We start from the raw sequence: 19,982 nt of genomic DNA, 5'->3' as shown, positions 1-19,982 counted from the left end.
GGAAGGGCGGTTGGATTGTATTGCATTCATTTTAATGCGACAGGCTTGACGGGCAAGGCAGATAAACTCAGGGTGTGGATAGGAATGTGCGACGGGGACATAGTAGCCAGTACGGAAATCTGACTGAGAGAGGGACAGAGCTGGCAGCATCTGTGCCAGGGTACTGGCGCGATAGAGGTGGGAGTAAATTGGTAAGGGCTGTTGCAATATGTTACGGCAGTAGCCCGAGATAATATTACTGATGGTTCGTCCAGTGAAAAGATAAGGGTATGGCTGTGAAAAAAAAAGGTGGCGATCATCTTGTTGGGAATGTACTACAGGCCCCCAAATAATCTATGAGAATTAGAAGTGCAAATATGCCAGGAGATTGCAGGCAGGTACAAGACTAAGAAGGTTGTTATGGAAGGGGATTGTAAACTTTCCCAATATCGACTGGGACTGTCGAAGACAATAGATTCTCCCTCATTCAAACATTTTTAAAGTTATTCCTGCAAACATTCAATCTTCTTATTTTACTAAAGACCAACTGCATCAGAGAGTGCAAGGAACACAAGTTGCCGTGAACACGTGGTCAATCAAACCCAAAGGTGTGTGTGAAACTCCTGGTTAAATAACTGCCAGCTTCTATTGCAGTCAGCACATTATAGTTGGCTCTAAAGTGAAGACTGTTCTCTCTTGAGTATCACCACTTCCTGGCCACAGGATTGGGGGCAACAGGAAACCAATTAATCACAAGCTCTGTAAAGAACCAGGCTGGTGCTTTTTGGTGACACAATACTTAGGAGTCAATTTAATAACAGTCTAATATCCATAAGCAAACAATAACACCACAATGAATCCTTTATTTCACAAAATGCTGGAGTAACTCAGCAGGTCAGGCAGCATCTCAGGAGAGAAGGAATGGGTGACGTTTCGGGTCGAGACCCTTCTTCAGACTGAATCCTTTATTCATCCAAATATAGAAAATAGGTGCAGGAGTAGGCCATTCAGCCCTTCGAGCCAGCACTGCCATTCAATATGATCATGGCTCATCATCAAAATCAGTACCACGTTCCTGCTTTCTCCCCATATCCCATTCGCCCTCAGAGCTGTATCTAACTCTCTCTTGAAAACATCCAGTGAATTGGCCTCCACCGCCTTGTGTGGCAGAGAATTCCACAAATTCACAACTCTCTGGGTGAAAAGGTTTTTCCTCATCTCAGTCCAAAATGACCTACCCCTTATTCTTAAACTGCGACCCCTGGTTCTGGACTTCCCCAATATCGGGAACATTTTTCCTGCATCTAGCCTGCCCAATCTCTTAAGAATTTTGTATGTTTCGATAAGATCCCCTCTCATCCTTCTAAATTCCAATGAATATAAGCCCAGTCGATCCATTCTTTAGGTGAATCATTCTAACATGATCCCAAACTTCTGGAATACCCTCCCTAAAACTCTCTGCTTCTTTGAAATGTTAACTCTCCTGTCCTACTTATTAGACTTACAGAGCAAAGTCTGAAATTTATAATAATAATAATAATAATGCATTACATTTATATAGCGCTTTTCATATACTCAAAGACGCTTTACAGGGATTTAGAGAACATAGGGAAGTGAATAAATAGATAAATAAGTAAACGAACAGAGAAAGGAGACAGAAGGTGAGGTGACCTTCAGTGGTTGAAGGCAGTACTGAACAGGTGAGACTTCAGTGATGTTTTGAATGTGGTGAGTGTGGAGGAGTCTCTGACGGTTTGGGGTAGTGAGTTCCATAGGGTGGGAGCAGCGATGGAGAAAGCCCTGTCCCCCCAGGATCTGAGTTTGGTCCGGATGTGGGGGGATAGGAGATTGGCAGCAGCAGAGCGGAGGGTGCAGGTGGGAGTGTGCCTGTGGAGGAGGTCGGTCAGGTAGGATGGGGCCAGGTTATGGAGGGCTTTGTAGGTCAAGCCTTTTTCATTGTATTGCACCTCAGTTGCTGTATTCAGACCAATTCTGGGCACCACGTATTAGGAAGGTCACAGGTCTTACTGAGAGGAATATTATTTGAATGACACGACCCCATTCCCTTCAAGTCCTCTGTGACCGAGTCTAGGAACATGCTAATCTAGACCAAAAATAAACCAACTTCAGCTGACTGGGTCTGGCTGGAATAGATTTAGTTTGTTGGGTTGGGAATCAGCCAGATTTATCTCTCCAGCAAGACACGTTGCTGTGACGGAACCAGGAACGCAGAAAGAATTTACTTTTGATTGAACCTAGAAAACAGTAAAATGCAACAAACTAGGTGGGCGCATATAGTTGTCAGATGCCATGTTCGGTGAATATTTAATATTTGACCTTGCAAGGTCACGCCATCAGAAGACAGTGTGGGTAATGTTGCTGTTTATAGTTTCCTCCCAGTCCAGCTGATCCGGGCTGGATGAATTTTCAGGACATGTGAGGCACTCTTTCTGGGCCACCACCATACGGAGGATCGGCAAGGCAAAACAGAAAGGCAGCTCGGAATCACAACCATTCCGTTGTGCAAACCTGATACGTTGCAGCAAAGTCGACACAAAACAGCTTTCTTGGCAGAGGGAAGGTGGGTAAAATTAAAACAATGAGCAAACAAGGAACTGCAGATGATGGTTCATATACAAAAGGACATAAAAGTGCTGGAGCAATTCTTCAGGTCAGGCAGCATCTCTGGAGAGTCATACAGTCAGAGTGATATAGTGTGGAAACAGGTCCTTTGGCCCAACTTGCCCACACTGGCCAACATGTCCCAGCTGCACTAGTCCCACCTGCCTGCACTTGGTCCATATCCCTCCAAACTTGTCTACCTGTCTCTTAAATGTTGGGATAGTCCCAGCCTCAACTACCTCCTCTGGAAGCTTGTTCCATACATCCACCACCCTTTGTGTGAAAACGTTGCCCCTCAGATTCCTATTAAATCTTTTCCCCTTCACCTTGATCCTTGGTCCACTATTCCCCTACTCTGTGCATCTGCCCGATCTATTCCTCTCATGATTTTATACACCTCTATAAAATGACCTCTCATCCTCCTGCTCTCCAAGGAATAGAGACCCAGCCTACTCAACCTCTCCCTACAGCTCAGACCCTCTAGTCCTGGCAACATCCTCGCAAGGACTTTGTGTCCTTTTGAAAATTAAAAGGATGCACGACAAACATTAGGTCAAGAGGAGCTGAGCACCAAGTCCCCAAACTACAAATTATAATGAAGACAGAGTGCCAACTGTGCAACTTGAACGGCAAGTCGACCCTGCCACGTCAGCACCTACAAACACACCATGTGCTGAAGGTTCTCTATCATTGCCCACCTTGCCCACACTGTTCCAGCCTCGACATTTCACTGACCCTTGCAGCCTCCATTCACTTCCTTAAACCTCAACCACTCTTGCCAACAATGTGATCGCCGTTTGTATCTCTGTGTACCTTTGTATCAAGCTTTGATTATGCGCCTATGGATTCGCAAATTCATTTTGCTAAGCTCTATTGAGGTAAAATGGTGTTATCCTGCAGCTGATAAGGATCCCATAATCAACTATCTCTGAAGCAATTGCCTCCCTTTCTTCTCTCCACTCCCCCCCCCCCTCCCCCATCAGCCTGAAGAAGGGTCTTGATCCAAAATGCAACCCATCCATGTTCTTTAGTTTAATTTAGTGACACAGCATGAAAACAGGCCCTTCAGCCCAACGAGTCTATGCCAATCCAGGATCACCCATATGCTAGTTCCATCCTAACACGAGGGGCAATTTTGCAGAACCAATTAACCTACAAATCCGTGTGTCTTTGCAAAGTGGAATGGAAAATGGGGCAGCCGGAGAAAATCCAAGCGGTCACAGGGAGAACGTCCAAACTCCATACAAACGGCACCCGTAGTCAGGGAGCCTGGCGCTGTAAGGCAGCAAGTCTACCACTATGCTGACCTGGACCCTTCTTTAGTCGCAACACGAAACATCACTTATTCATGTTCTCCAGAGATGCTGCCTGACCTGCTGCGTTACTCCAGCACTTTGTATGATTTGGTGTATTAACCAGCATCTGCAGTTCTTTGTTTCTCCATTCTGACCTCCCTGTGTACCATGTTGCTCCTTACAACTCTTCCCCTGGCCTCGAGGTGTAAGCCGACTTGCTTTCCTCCAAACTACATCCTTTACCATCCTTCTTTGCATCTTAAATGTTGCATCGTCATCAGAAACTATTCACTCCTGGAACTACTTTTCTCTTCCTAGACCTACTGTATTTTTTCCATATTCCAATTAATCTGTCATCGTGTACACCAGGGTGCACTGAAATTCCTTGTTCACGTGAATTAACAGTATACGTACAGGAATGATAAATGCAACAATAAAAATAACGATTGGTGCAAAACAGCAGAATGGTTCAAGATGGCAGTGCAAAGGTGAAGAAATGTGTCCAAATATTAAATTATAACAACAAAATAATGGAATGAGGTAGTTCACAGGAAGAATACCTTTGGGAATGGGGTGTGAAGGAGGTGATTGGTTCAGGAGTTGAATAGCAGTGAGGAAGAAAGGTTCTTCAGTCTGGATGTTGGACCTTTTAAGCTCTTGTATCTTCTCCCAGAAGGAAGCGGGGAGAAAAGTGAATGGCCAGTGTGGTTAGCATCCTCGACGATACTTCCAGCCTTCCTGTTGCAACACACCTGAAAATGGACTGGATATAAGGAAGGGAGGAAGCAATGAGCCTGTGATGGACTGGGCTGTATTCACCACTCTACAGGTTGGGGTCATGGTGATTTGGATGCCGAGGTCAACTATCTCAATAGCAGCTCTGCTGCTAAGCGGCACGGTGGCGCAGCAGTGGAGTTGCTGCCTTACAGCGCTTGCAGTGCCGGAGATCCGGATTCGATCCCGATCCCGTCTGTACGGAGTTTGTACGTTCTCCCCGTGACCGCTTGGGTTTTCTCCGAGATCTTCGGTTTCCTCCCACACTCCAAAGACGTACAGGTTTGTAGGTTAATTGGCTTTGTATAAGTGTAAATTGTCCCTAGTGTGTGTAGGATAGTGTTAATGTGCGGGGATTGTTGGTCAGTGCGGACACGGTGGGCCGAAGGGCCAGTTTCTGCTCTGTATCTCTAAACTAAACAAAAAAAAGGACAGGATTGTATTCAGCCCAACTTTGTTGGGTCAACAACCAACTCTTTTGTCTTGCTGACGTTAAGGGTTAGGCTGTTGTCCTGACACCGTGACACAAGGTTCTTGGCTATTAGTTGTGGGGTGGAATGTAAACAAAACAAAAACCAGCAATGCAAGAACAAGCTGCAAATGATTGTCACAGGTCATAAAACTCTGAACTGGGACTAGATAAAATGCAATTCCCATGCCCAATATTATTCCTGGATTCCTGCTCTCCCAGATGAATGGGGCTCGAGTATACTGAAACACTTTTTTTTAAGAGGGGGGGAGAGGGGGGAGAGAAGCGATGGGTGGAAACATTTAAAAAAAATTAGACAAATAGAGTCAAATGGACGAGGGAGGAGTAGAAACAGAGGCTCATGGATGATAGGTGGAAGCAGATAAGGGTGGAATGAAAGGTAAATGGAACTGGCCCACTGGGAAACTTACTCAGAACAACAGGTACAAATTTCATTCCGGTCCCAGCGTAAACACCAGAACCTAAAATAATAACTGCCTCTGGGGATGGACACTCTCATTATCTGCTCAGCAACTCACTTTCCCTCCTCCGGCCATTTACAGCCCATCCACCTCAATCTCTGGGCCATTTGAAACCATTTTTCTCCATCATACAATTTGTACGTCTCATCTGGATAAAGCTCTGCACATGGTGATCCAGATTGTGGTTTAAGTGGTCAACATTCATATTTTTATTTATTTTTCATATTTCATATTTCAGATTCAAGTGTCAGACGGCCCAACTCCTGTTCCATAATCCTTGAAGTCAAAAAATGTTGTCATCAAAAGGTGTACAACAAGGGATCAGAGAACAGCTGTGCATCAGATTTAAGACCACTGACTCACGGTATGATAGACTCAACAAGCTGGAGTAACTCAGCGGGACAGGCAGCATCTCTGGAGAGAAGGAATGGGTGATCCTTCTTCAGACCCAGACTCATGTAGGCTGTTGTTTTTGAATGACTACCTCAATATGTCACAGGGTACAGGTATGCCAAAAATAAAGCCACCAAAGTCAGATCAAATCAGACACTGCAGTCAGCATACTTGAGGGGGGTTCCAAATGTCATCATTTGATTTTGCCTGACATCATATCTAAACGTGTTAGAGGCTAATTAACAGTGTTCAACGAAATTATTAGATAACAACTCAGAGGTACAGGCAACTGTCAGGATGGCAAACGATGGATTGTGTGTACATCCAATAATTCATATCTAGTTCCACTTGCATTTTAGCTTGAATGCAAGACCAATTTGATACCAGTCCAGTTCCTTGTGGCCTCCTAGTCCGTGCCAACTAAAAACAGTCAGAGAAGGCATAGACTGGTAAAGTGGGGAAATGCAAACCATTCTCAACGTTAGTCACACTGAAGGGAGGTACAGAGGCCTGGGAAATGGCGAGATAATTTCCACCAGTCCAAGAATCCTCGAGGTCAACACTGGGAACAGCAAGAAAAGGATTCCATGTATCTGAACTAAAGCCCTCACGTTTACAGGACCAAAATACACATTATCTCAATTGCAGATCAACTTTATTTCTGCTCAGATACTTCCCCGCCACATCTCATTCTGCAATATTCCGTGTATTATCATATCTAGATATAAATAGATAATTGGAAAGTTGATCCTGGCAGCCAGCATCATGGACAAAAGACAAGGCTCAACAGGCAACTATAATCCTGCACTCTCCCTCCCGAAATACATCCACCAAAATAAATCTTTCTCGTTACCCCTTGATGATCATCAAAAGAAAACAGACATCAATTCACATTATTCAGGCTTATCCAATTCGCTTTGGACAAGAATAAAACGGGTACTTCAGATATCATTATTATTTGTTCCATATTTCTTCATCCATTCTAAATTACTTAATTCACCCCAATTCCTCCTTTATAAACAAATACTTTGAAACAGGAATCCCTATAAAATATTTTTTATCTATTTGCTTGAAAACTTACACTCGTCAAGTAGAGTTAAGAATTAGTTTTAACTGCATTAGTATTCATTCCAGCATTTCAAAACCTATCAGGTTCCCTTTCAATTCAACCAAATCCGTTGTTGTAAGTTTTGTTTCTCTTTGAATCCTTTTCTTTTATTTCATTCCCCTTTATAGGAACTACATCTAGAACGACCCACAAACAGAGTCTGCTCACACTCCACACAAACCAGAGTTCAACCAAATCTGCACCACCGATTTCTCACGTTGCATCAAATCTCATTTACCCGGGACTCCTGAGTGCCTGGCGGAAGACCACACAGTCACAGCGAGAACATGCAAACCCCACACAGACAGCACCCGAGGTCAGGATCGAACCAGTGTCTCTGGCGCTGTGAGGCAGCAGCTCTACCAGCTGTGCCACTCTATTCACTGGCTCAAACACTTATTCAGCTCATTGCAGGTCCATAGTTCAGATTTACTTGCCGTTTGACAATCTTTCAAGTCACCAATTTCAAATTTCTGCTTCTGCATCAACACAAAAATAACACCAGCTACCTTTCAGTTTTCTTCACATACAAAATATATTTGACGAAAAAAAAGGCAAGGCCCAGGGACTCCCACTGTAGGAAATGGGCACATCTCCTAACCCGAACACTTCACTTGACATGGAATCAGCAAGCTATGGGCATCGGTACCCATACACTAATCCTTGAAGCTATGGATGTGAGTGATGGGGAATTGTAGTCCAGCTTTGAAAAAAAATATGGCTGCATCCCAGATGAAGACAAGTCCCTTCCAGGGTCAGGAAAGATGGAAATCTCTGGCGAGGCATCATTGGCAAGAAGGGAGTAGGAAAAGCCAACTAAAATGAGTCATGGAATCACACAATCCCGTGGAAACAGGCCCTTCAGCCCAACTCGTCCATGCCGACCAAGATGCCGATCTATAAGAAAATAACTGCAGATGCTGGTACAAATCGATTTATTCACAAAATGCTGGAGTAACTCAGCAGGTCAGGCAGCATCTCGGGAGAGAAGGAATGGGTGACGTTTCGGGTCGAGACCCTTCTTCAGACTGATGTCGGGGGTGGGACAAAGGAAGGATATAGGTGGAGACAGGAAGATAGAGGGAGATCTGGGAAGGAGGAGGGGAAGGGAGGGACAGAGGAGCTATCTGAAGTTGGAGAAGTCAACGTTCATACCACCGGGCCGCAAACTGCCCAGGCGAAATATGAGGTGCTGCTCCTCCAATTTCCGGCGGGCCTCACTATGGCACTGGAGGAGGCCCATGACAGAGAGGTCAGACTGGGAATGGGAGGGGGAGTTGAAGTGCTGGGCCACCGGGAGATCAGTGGCGTTAATGCGGACCGAGCGCAGGTGTTCAGCGAAGCGATCGCCGAGCCTGCGCTTGGTTTCGCCGATATAGATGAGTTGACATCTAGAGCAGCGGATGCAATAGATGAGGTTGGAGGAGGTGCAGGTGAACCTCTGTCTCACCTGGAAAGAATGTTTGGGTAGTTGGAGGAGGTGCAGGTGAACCTCTGTCTCACCTGGAAAGAATGTTTGGGTGTTGGAGGAGGTGCAGGTGAACCTCTAGCAGATGCCGATCTAGCCCCAAATGCCCACATTTGACCAATATCCGGCTGTAGCTTTTCCAGCTACGTACACATCCAAATCTACCCACCAACTATTTCCTCTGGCAGCTTGTTTCATATACATACCATCCTCTGTGTGGAAGAGTCGCCCCTCAGGTTCCTATTAAATCTTACCCCTCTCATCTCAAATCTATGCCCTCTAGTACCTGACCCTGGAGGGGGGAAAAAACTGTACATTCACCTCTATCTGATTTTAACCACCTCGATAAACTCATCCCTCAATCTCCTATGCTTCAAGGAATAAAGACCCAGCCTGCCCAATCTCCCCCTATAAATCTATGATTTATCGTTGAATGATCGAGATCCTGCTGCCTGATACTTTTTTCGCTAGCTACATTATCACTTATTTTATTATCATCAGCAAACTCAGGAACCTTGCTTTGTATATTCTATTTAAATTATTTAAACAAATGACAAACTATAATTGGCCCAGCATCAATGCCCAAGGCACCCCACTCCACACAGGCCTCCAATTCAAAAAGCTTTTCCAACATCCATAAAGGTCAATAGACAATAGACAAGGGCCATTCGGCCCTTTGAGCCAGCACCACCATTCAATGTGATCATGGCTGATCATTCTCAATCAGTACCCCGTCCCTGCCTTTTCCCCATACCCCCTGACTCCGCTATCCTTAAGAGCTCTATCTAGCTCTCTCTTGAATGCATTCAGAGAACTGGCCATAAGACAACTTTTAAAAATAACAATGCCTTGGGTATTGAAAAATTATTAAAATGTCTAATCATTTAGAGAGCCACTATTTGGTTTCATGCTTGAAAATTGTTTTCTCTGTGTATCATTTCTCCTGCAAGTCTTGAAGTTCTGCCTTCCCTGTAAACTGCCTTCTAGAATTATGCGGGGCTTTTATCAAACCCTGATTATATTTTCTAAAATAAATAAATCTATGGAGGGAGACACATTGGTGCAGCAGGTATAGCCGTTGCCAGACAGCTCCCGAGACCTGGATTTGATCCTGAACTTGATGTTGCTTGTGGGGGGGCTTGTACATCTCTATGACTGCGAGGGTCTCCACAAAGTCCTCACGTTTCCTCCCACAATCAAAAGACGTGTGCGTTGGTGGGTTAACTGGCCACTAAACTGCCCCTCGAGTACATGGTTAGTAAAACTGATAAGAATGTGGGGAGAATGGGTTCGAGGGAAAATCAGTTCAGGAAATGGAACTGACTCAATGGTTCAACTCCCCTTCTACTTTGTAGGGGAAACGTGGAAAGTATTTACAGCACAAGACAATCAAGAGTAGAGTTTGGCACACATTTAGCATTGCATGAAACAATACACAGAAAAACATCAATTACGGTTCATAGAACTACTTTTGAAGAAACACAGTAGCCCTTTTGTATCAGAGTGAAGTCATTATATTTGTCTTCTTGTATCACTTTCAATATTGGCACAACATATTCCTTCAAATAAAGCACCCTCAGGCAGAGTATTGGATCAATCAAAAGAATCAATTCTAATAGCAGAAGTAACAGGGACTGCAACACTGCCTGGGAGAGACACCGTCTTTTAACCCCTTCATTCTTTTGAAGAAAGACAATTTAATGTCATCTAAAATGCAAAGCGACCCGGAGAAATATGCTGGAATGGATTACAGGTCTCACAGCTGCAACCATTCAACACAAGACAGTTTGCTAGACAAACAACTTCACGAGTTAAAATGGAACCAGATATTCAAAATGGGCACTTGGCAGTCTGTTCACATTACAGCAACCCATATTATTAAATTGCTAATGGTTGCATTTATGTTAACTGAATGATCAATACCAGCTAGGCACTAAAGACCCAAAGTGAAAGTGTAGCTATCATTTGCACTTTTTACATCATTGATAGAAATTGTTATAAAGTATCAAGGGGCAATATTATCCAGCTACACCCTTCTATATTATATAATAGGAATATTATGCCTTGGTAACACATGATGCATTTAATTTAGAACATGTGCCCATTATTATCACATACTTTGCAGCCCCTGTCTGGTTAATTATAATGTTGGGAAACATATTTTTCCTTCTAGGTAGCTCAGAACATCATGTTCAGATAATAGCCACGCTAACTCTTGAATCCATTACGTTAAAAACTCTTGCTTGGAATCCCATAAAACTCCTGAAATATGTACATAACCACCCCTCATCACCTGTCTCTAGATAAAACCAAACCCTAGTTGTTGATGAGAAGGGCCACTTTCCACCATGCACCTGCGTTGTAAACTTATCTTTGGCAATATTTTACTAACTGCTTTCGATATGAAAGAAACGTAACTTTCTGCTCCAGAAAGGAAAGTGGTGAAATGTGAAATGACAGGGCAGCGTGATGGCACAGGGGTAGAGTTGCTGCCTTACAGCACTTGCAGCGCCAGAGATCTGGCTTCCATCCCCACTACGGGTGCTGCCTGTATGGAGTTTGTACGTTCTCCCCATGACCGCGTGGGTTTTCCCCCGAGATCTTCGGTTTCCTCCCACACGCCAAAGACGTACAGGTTTGTAGGTTAATTGGCTTGGTGTAAATGTAAATTGTCCCCAGTGTGTGCAGGATAGTGTTAAGTGTGCGGGGATCGCTGGTCGACACGGACTCGGTGGGCCAAAGGGCCTGTTTCCGCGCTGTATCTCTAAAGTCTAAACTATAAAAAATCTGAGCAATCAGACATAAACAGGAAGCAACCAGTTTTGGGCTAAGGTCAGACCAGGACATCACTGAATGCCAATTGAGCTGGAGGAAGGAATGCAGATTAGCGAGATGGAAATGATCTAAGCTACATCTGCACAGCAAGGTAAAACAAGCACGACCTGACAAACAGGAGCTGCTGGTAAGTTAAATAACCAAAACATTGCAAAGTAAACCAGAGGAGTCCCTTTGAACTTATGCAACCCATTCTAATCAGCAGCATTACATGACATCCATCTAAAGATTCTTTATGTTATAGAATTAGGATTTGAGATGAAAATCAGATTATTATTAATCTTATGGCATTAATCAGAGTAATACTTTCCATTCTCAAACCACTTTTCTCCCGGGCTCTGTACTGCTGTCTGGAATGTTTCCACCTCTCCCTAGGGCCACAGCTTCACGGATCCCAAACCTCCTTCATTATTACTCTCAAATGCTACTCTTTGGGCAAGACCAAGTGTGAGCATTTGCTGGCCTTTCAACGTTCAGGAGAATCACAGGCAAGTCTAACCCGGCAATCCGAGCCCTCCAGCAGGGCAGAGGCATTTAGACAAGAGCGGCCATTGCTGTAGGAAGGAACTGCAGATGCTGGTTCAAGCCAAAGATCGACTCACAATGCTTGAGTAACTCAGCGGGACAGGCAGCATCTCTGGCGAGAAGGAATGGGCGACTTTTTGGGTCGAGACCATTCTTCAGTCTGAAGGAGGGTCTCGACTCGAAACACCATCCATTCCTTCTCTCCAGAGATGCTGCCTGTCCCGCTGAGTTACTCCAGCATTTTGTGTCGATCTTCATTTAGTGGCAAATGTTGACTATTCCTATCGTCCCAGTACCTCAAAAAAAGGAACAAAGTGCTTAAAAAAAAATTTTTTTAAAGCTTTCAAAAGGACCCACGTTGGGATGAAAGATCGTTTGCAACAAAGACCCTTGGAGGTTGCTCACACAAGAAATCAATAAACAGAGGCAGGCCCAAGGAGCTGCTGCTGTTTCCAGTGTGCACGTTCCTTGTGTTGAAAAGGCATACAAGAGAGATATTGTGGAGGGGGAAAGAGACTGCAGCTCCAGCCAGGAGATGCTGCTCTTCTCATTGAGGTGCCATGGGGTGCACAGTGGGCCTGAGACGCAGTGAAGGCTGCCGGCTGGGTCCTTTCATCTCCACGCTTCAGGTCCCGCTCCATCTGCGTGACTAGGATAGAAAATTTGCAATCCTAATTCCGGGACCCTTGTGTCCATGGCGACTGCGATCCATCTCCTAGGAAACTAATCTTGTGGTATTTGAACAATGTAACTGTGGTGTTTAATCTCTCAGAGTCTTATCTTTTTTTTAAAAAGAATCTGCACACATTTTATTCCATCGTTGCACCGCCCGGAACAGCGAAAGGCAAACTGGTTGTTGATTCTTAAACAAATATAAATAAAGCAACTGCCAACCGCAGGGAAACCCGTCACCTGTAAATATAGTTAAGTCACAAGTTTACCAGGAAACTATCATGATGTTCTCCAAGTGTGTGGAAACATCAGACTGGGAAAAGACCAGCTGCTCTACCAGCCTAGTCCATAAATTCATAAGTAATAGGAGCAGAATTAGGACATTCAGCCCATGAAGACTACTCCACCATTCAACCATGGCTGATCTATCTTTCCCTCTCAACCCCATTCTCCTGCTTTCTCCCCATTACCCCTGACACCCTCACTAATTAAGAATCTATCAATCTTTGCCATACAAAAACCAATTGACTTGGCCTCCAAAGCCTTCTGCAGTGATGAAGGGCATTAAACAACCTTCTCTAAATCTCCCCAGCAATTTAATACTATCTAATGATCTGGGATCACGTGCGGCGAGTTTATCAGAGGTCAGGAAGAAAAGATTCAATTGTATTAAGGTTATGACATGGTGCTACAGATCATGTGAAAGAGAAACTGGTAGCTTAATTTCAAATGCCCTCTTCGGGTATATACCAGGAAGCAGCGCAAATCATTGTAGGTGGGGTCCTGTAGTCTCACAGACGCCTTTGATTCCATTTTTCGAGAAGGACCGTGGAGCATTCTTCTCAAATTTGGGTGCCCACAGAATTTGACCAGATTTATACATTTCAGCCTGCAAGGATTCATCCCACCCAAGCCCACCACAAACCCAATCCCAGAGCGGACTGGTATCAAGCAAGGCTGTCACCACTCCAAAACCTTTCTCCATTATCCTTCCTGCAACATTGCATCTCACCTCCAATAAACATCCTGTGGCTTAGGTCCACTCCCACAGGACTAACAGCAGACTGTTCAAGCTACATCCCCCACCAAGATCACTCCAACTTCAGTCAGCAAGCTGGGATATATAGATGAAGCTCCAGGTCATCATCAACTCAATGACTTGGGTACACAAGAGAATAAGCCTTACGAGATCTACCAACCTGCCCAACTGTACACTCTAACTTCCAAAATTAAAGATGCACAATAAGGCCTTGGAAAAAGTGGTCCACCCATGATATCACAGGAGCCAGCCCAGTGCATCATAGGCACAGCCTTCCCCACCGTCAACATGAGGCATTGCCTGAAGATGGTAGCATCCATCATCAATGATTCCCACTATCCGGGTCATGCCCTCGATTCATTGCAACCATCGGGTAGGTGGTATAGAAGCCTGGAGTTTCACACCACCAGGTTCAGGGACAGCTACTTCGTCCTACAACAATCAAGATCTCAAACTGACCTGCGCAACAGTAATTGTACCTAGACACTGCAGTCTGTGACGTTTTTAAAAAAATGCACTGTAATGTTATGTCTAATTTACATCATACACGGCATCAAGGAATGCAAAGACATGATGCCAAATAGATTCCTTTCTCATCCACTTTCTCATTACAAATAACTGAAGGAAAAGCACACATACATTCAAATAGCACTTTTCACAACTCAGGAGTCCCAAAGCACTTTATAATCAATAAGACTACATTAGACGTGCAGCTACTTTTATCACGTAGAAAACAGTGCAGTTTATTCTGGGACAAGTTTGCACAACAGCAACAGGATAATGGTCAGACTGGGTGAAGATTCTGAAACTCCTTACCCAACAACACTGAGGAGTACAATCAGTACACAGACTGCAGCAGTTCAATAAGGCAGCTCACCATCACCTTCTCAAGAGCAATTATGAATGGGCAATAAGTGCTGGTGTAGTAGTCAGTGATGCCCGCATCCTGGAAATGAAGATAAACAAAATATATATATATATTAGGTGATATTGATTGAGGTATTGAACTAAGAGAGGAACAACTTTTTCAAATATGGGCACAAATTGCTGGAGTAACTCAGTGGGTCAGGAAGCATCTCTGGGGAATATGTATAGGCAACCTTTCAATTTGTGCCCCAACCATAAATATAATTTGTCCATGTTCTCCAGAGATGTTGCCTGACTCATTGAGTTACACCAGCACCGTGGGACATGTTCTTTGTTTCTCCGAACAAAATTTTCAAAATAGCTCCAGGACATCTTTTACTCCTACACGAGAGTGCAAACCACAGCTCTGTTTACATGTTTAACCTCCCATCGTGTTGCACTCCCTTGGCGCAGATATCTGTTGCCCATGTCCCCAGATAGGAACATGAACTCACAACTCGCTGTGAAGCACAAGTGCAGCCATCTGCGTTACAAGCTTTGACAAGACGTAGCAATAACGCTGCATCATTTTACACATTGGGTATCAGTTGCATGTCCCTGGTGGTTCTCCTCTGTCAGAAGGCCTGGGCTCCAAGTACCTGAGCACAGAAACCAGCGCTCATTCCTCAACACAGCACCAAAGGGTGCAGCCCTGTCCAAGGCGGCACCTTTCGGTGAGAAGATAACATCATACTGCATGGTGTAAGTAGGAAGCATGCCACAGTTCCCTGATCAAAATTGATCACTCGACTAACACCATTAAACACAGATTATCTGATCGGGTTGCTGTTGTGCGGGAGCTTGCTCTGTAATTCTAATGCCGCACTTCCTGCATCACAACAATTGACAGACTCCACGGGCAAAGCATTTTGGGGTGAGCCGAGATGGAGAAAGGCAACAAGCCAATGCAAGTTTCACTCTGTTCCCACATTTCTGAGTCCCAGCTGAATGTGGAAAGATTTTTGGATATATTGGGGCGGTTCTAAAAGACTGCATCACGAGGAGATCAACTGCAGCTCTTGTCTTTGGGGAACCAAGTCAAAATATTGACAATACACATTCCTATCCCAACATCAGCACCACTTGAAGGACCATTGGGAATACTGGTTGTTCCTCAAATATTCTATACCTGGAAGCACCTCCCCTCCCCTCCCCTCCCCCCTCCGGGCAGGGCCCACACTGACACCCGATGCACTCCCACCTCCCTCTCTGAACGCTGCATCAGTCACCCAAGTGAAAACTGCAAACTGTTACTGTACTTTATTCGACACAAATAACATCCAAGTTAACCAAATAAGATGCGGAAGACCTCGTGACCTTAAGAAACCCCTTTAGATTTTGTTTTAAATGGCAGCGACGACAAATCTGAATTACAGTTCAACGCGAGATTAAGGCCAGTCAAAAGGAGAGGATCGTTGTCAATAAAAATTAAAAGCGTGGCAAAAAAAATTAACAATAAAAGCACATTTTAGGCAATTAAGTAATCAATAAATCCGGTCACTTCTGCAGAGGAGATGTTAAGCGGAAATGGGGAATAAACACCGAAGTAGTTTTTGGAGGCGGTGGGGGTGGGAGCAATTATTTTGTTTGTCACTCGGATTTGCACACAAACTGCGGAAACCGACCGCGATTGCGTTTGAAAGCTGAGAGTGACTGGGTACAGCGCTGCGGCCACTTATCCCTCTCTCTCTCTCTCTCTCTCTCTGAGGCATACGGCAGACCGCTGCACACACACACACAGATCGGAGTTGGAAGTGCCAGGAGCCGCCAGTGGGGGAAGGGGTGCCGTGCATAAAATGTCAGATTAATTAAACCAGCGGCGTCCATAAAATGCCCCCCTCCTCCTTAGAAGTCGACTGAAAATCCTGACTGACTGACTCCAGGCAACGTGTTGTACCCCAAGCCGGTCACGTGTCACCACAGGATACAATATGTATCTTTAAAATATGAAACATTGTGACGACTTGTTCTGGTTTGTTTCTGTTATTGCTACTTACACCTTTAAATTTAGACGACCCACCACAGCGCGGATCTCTTCTTTCCCAAAACAAAAAAAGAAACACACACAACACACAAACACACAGGAGTTCCTTCTGTTTAAAAAAAAAATTAAAAATAAAAATAACTTCCCAACGTCCTAGATTTCTCCTTTAGATCAATCCGGATTTTTTTGTTGCTGCTTTGTTTGATATTTTTTTGGAGAAGTACAATCCGAGGTCTTTTTTTCTGAAGGGGTATCTTTTTGTCCTGATTGCAGGCTAGGCACGGTTTGGCAGATTTTTTTTTTTGTTGCTGGCTCTGCTCAGACTAGCCTTTGTTCTCTAATCCCAGTAAAGCAGAAACTCATTCGCCCCTGCTAATCCCAGCTCCAGTCCTACACACTGCTTCATTGGCTGTAATTTACATACGGATTAAGGCACACACATGTCCCATTCTTTTCGCCAAATTACGGCACCTTGAAATTGACAAGGGGAGAGAAACAGGGGGCGGGGAAAGAGGTGAAATTGACAAGGGGAGAGAGAAACAGGGGGCGGGGGGAAAGAGGTGAAATTGACAAGGGGAGAGAGAAACAGGGGGCGGGGAAAGAGGTGAAATTGACAAGGGGAGAGAAACGGGGCGGGGAAAGATGTGAAATTGACAAGGAGAGAGAAACGGGGCGGGGAAAGAGGTGAAATTGACAAGGGGAGAGAAACAGGGGGCGGGGGGAAGGGGTGAAATTGACAAGGGGAGAGAGAAACAGGGGGCGGGGGGAAGGGGTGAAATTGACAAGAAAGAGCGCGTGAACCCGCGCGCATCAATTTTCTTTCACTAAAACCCTACAAAGAAAGCACTTATTAACGCATTGTATATATATATATGCAAGGGGGGAGAGCACACTAGTTCTTAAACCAAGGGTTTTAAATATATATATATATATATATATATTTTTTTTTTTGGCGATTGGTTTCTTATTCGAATAAAGAACTGTGCGTTTTTGTTTCGTTGTGCGAAAAGCGTGCATCAAATAACCACGTTGTTTAATCTGCAGAATGTGAATGCGCTGCAGGGTTTTCTCCCTCTCTCTCTCTGCCCTTCTTTTCAGGGTGCAGATTACAGCGAGGGAGAGACCATGTGATCATTCCCACGGGGCCGATGGAAAGAGACAGTTACGCGCTCGCATCAAATGGCCGACTGCTCTGTTACCCTGAGTCCGCAGTTCGCCATCCCGACGAGACCGAATGAGAGATGGGGGAGGGAATGAAACAAACATACACACACACAATGTGCACATTCAGCGGAAGCCCCGAATCGTCAGTGGATCGAACGGTCGGTGGCAAATAATAAATAATGCGTCTTTGTAAACAAATCCTGGAGTTAACTTTTGTAGCGCAGAGGCGGCACAGTTCAGCGGACAACTGACAAGTAAATTGAACTCACCTCTTTTCTTCAGTCGGTAGCCATTCTGTTAACTCTCTGAATGCTGCGCCGGGCCACTGATTGAGACTTTATCATTTAATCCCAGAGGGGGTTTTTTTTAACGCACACATTTACAAGAATGCTTGCTCCAAGACAAAGAGTAGATTCAGACATACATTTTCTCTAATCTGTTCCACCATTCAATAAAACCATTGGTGTACAATTCAACGACATCAATTTACAATCCGATCCTGCTCGCAGTTGATCCTTAACACAGTAAAATCTATTAATCTAAATTTTGAACGACTTGTTGGACAAAACCCAACCACCCCCATCCCCTGCAGCAGAAAATTCCAAAGATTCTCTTCCCTCTGAGCAAATTATTTATTTATTCATTTCTGGTATGTGGGCGTCTCTGGCAAGGCCAGTGTTTATTGCCTATCCTTAATTGCCCTTGAGAAGGTGCGGTGAGTCGCCTTCTTGAACCGCTGCTAATCCCTCTGGCGAGGCAGGGATCTCCCACCAGCTGCAGAGAGGGATGTCCAGAATGTAGACACAAGTGACTGTTGGAGGAATGGTGATATAGTTCAAAGTCTGAACGTTGAACTTAGTCATAGAGTGATACAGTATGGAAATAGGCCCTTCGGCCCAACTTGCCCACACGGGCCAACATGTCCCAGCTACACTCGTCCCACCTGCCTGCGCTTGGTCCATATCCCTCCAAAGTTATCCATTCCATGATCCTGTCTAACAGTTTCTTAAATGTTGGGATAGTCCCAGCCTCAACTACCTCCTCTGGCAGCTTGTTCCATTAACCACCAACCCCTCTGATTCCTATTAAATCTTTTCCCCTTCACCTTGAACCTATGTCCTCTTGTCCTCGATTCCCCTACTCTGGACAAGAGACTTTGGATCTACCCAACCAATTCTCATGATTTTGTACACCTCTATAAGATCACCCCTCGTCCTCCTGTGCTCCAAGGAATAGAGACCCAGCCTACTCAACCTCTCCCTATAGCTCACACCCTTTAGTCCTGGCAACATCATCATAAATCTTTCCTGAACCCTTTCAAGCGTGACAATATCTTTCCTATAACATGGCGCCCAGAACTGAACACAATATTCTAAATGCGTTCTCACCAACGTCCTATACTTCTTGGAGGGGAGCCCGCTGGTGGTGGTGTCCTTGGTAATGTCCTTGTCTTTCTCAGTGGTGGAGGTTAGTACAGGGGTTATGGGGAGAAGGCAGGAGAATGGGGTTAGGAGGGAGAGATAGATCAGCCATGATTGAATGGCAGAGTAGACTTGATGGGCCTTATGGCCCAATTCTGCTCCTATCACTTATGAATTTAGATCAGCTTGGATAAACAGCTGCTGTGTCCTGTAGGAAGGAACTGCAGATGCTAGTTTACACTGAAGATAGACACAAAATGCTGGAGTATCTCAGCAGGTCAGGCAGCATCTCTGGAGAAAAGGAATAGGTGACGATTCGGGTCCCGACCCGAAACGTCACCTATTGCTTTTTTCCAGAGATGCTTCCTGACCGGCTGAGTTACTTCAGCATTTTGTATCTATCTTTACTGTGTCCTTTGGATTATCTATATTGCAGCCACATTAGAAATGACTGTGGTTTGAACAGCACCATTTGTGGCACAGAAGCATCTGTGGTGATTTGCAGAGCCTCTGATTTATTCCCTTGGAGCGACCCCAGGTTTCCTGGTGTTGGCCACTTTAATCTTCCATCCCACTCCCACTTTGACCTATTGATCTGAGGCCTCCGACATTGTTACAGTGAGGCCCAAATGCAGGCTTGAAGAACACTTCATCTTCTGTCTGGGCACCTTGCAACCTGAATTCTACAACTTCAGCTGATTTGATTTTTAGTTTAGGTCAGAGATATAGCACAGAAATAGCCCCTTGAGCCCACCAGCAATCCCCGTAAACTTACACTATCCTGCACATACTCGAGTCAATTGACGATTTTACCAAAGCCAATTAACCTACAAACCTGTACGTCTC

At 44.7% G+C, this 19,982-nt stretch overlaps 1 protein-coding gene across 6 annotated transcripts in view; it reads right to left on the bottom strand.

Annotated features, from left to right (window-relative positions):
* gtf2ird1 (GTF2I repeat domain containing 1) overlaps positions 1–18,316 on the bottom strand; it is a 135,772-nt gene extending 117,456 nt beyond the window's left edge. For 2 of the 6 annotated variants that reach the window (XM_078422233.1, XM_078422234.1), the window contains exons 1-2: positions 16,565–16,925; positions 14,478–14,607 (exon numbers count right to left, since the gene is read on the bottom strand). The gene's annotated coding sequence lies outside the window, so the exon portion shown is untranslated. Of the gene's footprint in view, positions 1–14,477; positions 14,608–16,564; positions 16,926–17,984 lie in introns of those variants that run through there. The other 4 variants (XM_078422227.1, XM_078422231.1, XM_078422228.1 and 1 more) reach the window with 3 other exon arrangements.
* Between the last annotated feature and the right edge of the window lie 1,666 nt (positions 18,317–19,982).

The sequence above is a fragment of the Rhinoraja longicauda genome, chromosome 26 (genome assembly GCF_053455715.1).
Source record: "Rhinoraja longicauda isolate Sanriku21f chromosome 26, sRhiLon1.1, whole genome shotgun sequence".
NCBI lineage: Eukaryota > Metazoa > Chordata > Chondrichthyes > Rajiformes > Arhynchobatidae > Rhinoraja > Rhinoraja longicauda.
Note: the sequence above shows the minus strand (reverse complement) of the source record. Positions and strands in the feature narration are given on the sequence as shown.